We start from the raw sequence: 4,570 nt of genomic DNA on the forward strand, positions 1-4,570 counted from the left end.
TGGCCTCAACCTCCTCCTGCCTCAGCCTTCCCGAGTAGCTGGAAGGACCACACGTATGTGCCACTACCAGTGGCTAATTTTGGGGTTTTCTTTGTTTTTTTTTTTTTTTTTTTTTTGAGATTGAGTTTTGCTCTTGTTGCCCAGGCTGGAGTCAATGGCACAATCTCAGCTCACCGCAATCTCTGCCTCCTGGATTCAAGCAATTCTCCTGCCTCAGTCTCCCAAGTAGCTGTGATTACAGGCATGAGTCACCATGCTCGGCTAATTTTGTATTGTTAGTAGAGATGGGGTTTTTCCATGTTGGTCAGGCTGGTCTCGAACTCCCGACCTCAGGTGACCTGCCCACCTCAGCCTCCCAAAGTGCTGGGATTACAGGCGTGAGCCACCGTGCCAGGCCATTTTTCGTGTGTGTGTGTGTGTGTGTGTGTGTGTGTGTGTGTGTATTTAGAGATGGGTTCTGCAATGTTGCCCACACTGGTCTCGAACTCCTGGCCTGAAGCGATTTTCCCACTTTGGCCGCCGAAAGTGCTGGGATTACAGGCGTGAGCCACTGCGCTCAGCCACTTTTCTTCATGTTTCTAATGAGTTCATTAAAAGAGTGCCTTGTTATATATGCTTATAATTTCCATCAAATATGTGAAAGTTGTTGGCTATGATTTCTAAAGATTTTTTTTCTATATTATCTCCTGTTTTGTAGCTCTAGTTACAAATATGTTTGGCCTCTTGAAGTTATTTCAATTATCACGTATTACATTTTTTAGTGTTTTTTTTCCTGTGTTTCATTTAGGTTAGTAATTTTGGTTTCATGTGTTGCAAATTTCAAAGTGTATTTTTCATCTTAGACTTTGTAATTTTCATCTTTAGAAGTTCAAATTTTAAAAATAATTCATATTTTTACTTAATATGTTTGTTTCTTCTAGCCTTCTGATCATATGAAATATCATCATAATTGTTTTAAAGGAGTTGTCTACTAATTCTATTTTCTGTTTCATTTCAAAATTGGTTTGTTTTTTGTTTTGTTATGGGGTATAATTTCCTGCTTCTGTGTAAGTCTTATAAATTTGGATTGACTTTTGAGCCAGTGTGAATTTTACCTTGTTTTCTAGTTTCTCTAGTTTTGTTTGCCTTTTAAAAATATTTGTGGACTTTGTTCTGTGGCATTAAGTTGCTTGAAAACAGTTTCTTTCTGTTGGGTCTTTTATGTTTTCTTTGACTGGACCAGGGCTGTGTTTAGGGTTAATTTTTTCCTCCTTCTGAAGCCTTTTCTTTCTTAGTATTCCAATGTCATATCTCCAATGTGATATAAATTATATCACTTCATTTCCTTTTGGACTTTTGGGGATGGGTACTATACACATCCTTAAGTCAGTTCTGGATGCTATTACGTCTAATTTTTTTGGTGATTTCTCACCTTGCCCTTGGATAGCTCCTTTACATTGCAAGTGCTGATTTGTCATTCAACCAAAAGTTCTAGGGTGAGCCTTTGTAGATCTCTTCATTTCTCTCTCTCTCTCCAGCTCTCTACTCAGTGCTGGTGTCGCTTGTGAGCTCTAGGCACCTTGGCCTCCTTGGACTTCCAGCTCCATTTCCTCAACTTGGGGAGATGACAGGCTCTGCCTGGGTCCCTCCTCCCTGTTCCACGACCTGGAAACTCTCTCAAGCCAGTAAGCTGGGCACGCGTGTGGCTCGTTTGTTTTCTGTCTTCCATGGATCACTGTCTTTTGTTACTTGTCCAATATCTTCAGTGCTGTTGTTTCATTCATTTTATTAGGTTTTTATTACTTCACGCAAGGAGGCTAAATCTGGTCCCCTTTATTCACTTCATCTTGACCAGAAGTGGTATCATTGTGGTTTGAATTTACAGTTTCATGATAACTGGTGATATTGAACACTTTTTAGCTTGTGTGTTGACCATTTGTGTGTTCTCTTTTGTGATGAGTTTGTTCATTTCGCCTTTACTGTTCTTTTTTCTTTTTTCATCTATTTGAGTTGCAGAAGGTGTTTATATGTCCTAAATACTCATCCTTTGTTAGATAAATGTTTTGTAAATACTTTCCCCAAGTCTATGTGGTTTACCTATTTATTTTAACTGTACCTTTTGATGAGCAGAAATATTTATATCTGCTAGGTTTAGTTTATCAGTGTTTTCTTTTGTAGTTATTGCTTACTGTGAGCTAAGACACTTTTGCCTAACCTCGAAGTCATGAAGGTAATTTCCTTTATTTCGTCTAAAAGGTTTTGCTTTTGCTAATTTATATTTAGGTCTGTGATGCGTCTGAAGTTATTTTTGTAGGTGTGAGTTTTTTGTATGTGGCTATCCAGTTGTTTTTCACCATTTGTTGAAAAGAGTCTCCTTTTCTCACTGGGTTGCTTTGGGAACATTGCATGGCTGCATAAGTGGGATCTCTTTCAGAAATCTTTATTCTGCTCCAAAAATCTGTTTGTCTAGCCCTCTTAGAGTATTCTGATTATTTTGGAACGTTACATTGTCTTGAAGTCAGAATTGCAAGTCCTAAAACATTTTTCTTCTTTTTCGAAATTCTGCATATTCTGCGTCCTTCACATTTCCATATAAATTTTAATAATCTCTTTTCTGTCTTCTCCAAAAAAGGCTGATGGGATCATGACTGTAATTGTCTTGAATCTATTGATCAGTTTGAGGAGAACTGACATCTTAACAACCACTGAGTCTTAATCATTAGTATAGTATATCTCTCCGTTTATTTAGGTCTTTTTTCTTTTGTCTGAGCAGTCGTTTGTTGCTTTTAGCCTTTGGTCTCGCATGTCTTCTGTTTTTAAAATTACTTACTTTTTTTTTCCTTTTTTTTGAGACAGAGTCTCACTCTGTCGCCTAGCTGGAGTGCTGTGGCGCAGTCTTGGCTCACTCCCTCTCCTGGGTTCAAACAATTCTCCTGCCTCAGCCTCCCAAGCAGCTGGGATTACAGGCATGTACCCTAAGCCCAGCTAATTTTTATATTTTTAGTAGAGATCGGGTTTCACCATGTTGGCCAGGCTGGTCAACTCCTGATCTCAAATGATCTGCCTGCTTCGGCCTCCCAAACTGCCGGGATTACAGGCATGAGCCACCACGCCTGGCCTAAAATTATTTTTATTTTTAAGTATTTTGTCTTTTTTTGATGCTATTTGTATTTTAAAATATTAAGTACATTTTTCAGCAATTATAAAGTATTATAAAAATTTCTAATTTTTTTGTTGGAAATAGAATTTTTGTATATTGACCTGTTTCTTACAACCTTACTTAAGTCATATTAATTCTACTAGTCTTTTAGGTAGATTTCTTAGATTTTTCTAATAGATGATTGTCATGAAACACAGTTTTATCTCTTTTTTTCCCCAGTTGTAATTCCTTTTATTCTCTTCCCTTATAGAATGGACTTAATCTTGTTTTCATTCTTTGAGGAGAGCATTCAGTGTTACACCATTAATTATAAGTCAGCTGTAGGGGTTTTATTGAACTTTTTCAGATTGTTTTCAAATATAGGTTTTATTGCTATTTAGATATGACAAGGCCAACAGAACCCAGCATGACTGCCATTGAAAAGATAGTTATAGTCACAGATCCCAAGAGGAATAGTCATGCCATGCCATGGAGAATACACAGTTGAGTAAGGTCTAGCCCTAGCTTCCTGAGGGTTTATGTCATGAATGGATATTGAGTTTTCTCAGAAGCTTTTCTGTCTCTATTGAGATAATGCTATATATTTAAAGGTATTAATGTAAATTTCATTGTTTTATTTTCAAATGTTATACTAAATGCCATTTGGTGTCATGGTGTATCATTCTTTTTTTTTTGGAGATGGTTGGAGTGGCGCAATCTCTGCTCACTATAACCTCTGCCTCCTGGGTTCAAGTGATTCTCCTGCCTCAGCCTCCGGAGTAGCTGGGATTACAGGCATGTGCCACCGTGCCCGGCTAATTTTTTTTGTGGAGAAAGGGTTTCACCATGTTGGCCAGGCAGGTCTCCTGACCTCAAGTGATCCTCCCCCTTGGCCTCGAAAAGTGCTGGGATTACTTTCATAATCTGTGTGAGCCACCACAACTGGCCTATTCTTCTTATATATTGTTGGATTTAAATTGCTAATAGTAAATATTTTTGCACCTTCGATGTGAGGGATTTTGGTGTAACCTTGCTGCTTTTTGTCAGGCGCTGGTATTTTTGGTATATTCATTGGTATTCTTCATGCTAAACTTAGAAAATGATTTGGGAAGCATATGTCTTCTCTGTTTTCTGGAAATGTTTGTGTGAGATTGATACTATTTTTTCTTTAGAGTTTGAAGGAACTTATCAGTGAAAAAATCTGAGTCTAGAGTTTTCTTTTTGGGAAGGATTTTGATAATGAACTCAACTTAAAATGCTTCTCAGATTTTCTGTTTTGTCAGTTTTGATAAGTTTTGTTTTCAAATGATTTTTTCTTTTCATCTCAGCTGTTGAATTGGTTAGCATAAAGTCTTTAATAATAATCTTTGGCCCTCAATATCTTTGGGATCATAGAGGTAATTCCCCTTTTATTCTTGATATTGGTAATTTGTATTCTTCCTATTTAAAAAA

This window comes from Nomascus leucogenys, unplaced genomic scaffold, assembly GCF_006542625.1.
Source record: "Nomascus leucogenys isolate Asia unplaced genomic scaffold, Asia_NLE_v1 001323F_41891_qpd_obj, whole genome shotgun sequence".
Taxonomy (NCBI): domain Eukaryota; kingdom Metazoa; phylum Chordata; class Mammalia; order Primates; family Hylobatidae; genus Nomascus; species Nomascus leucogenys.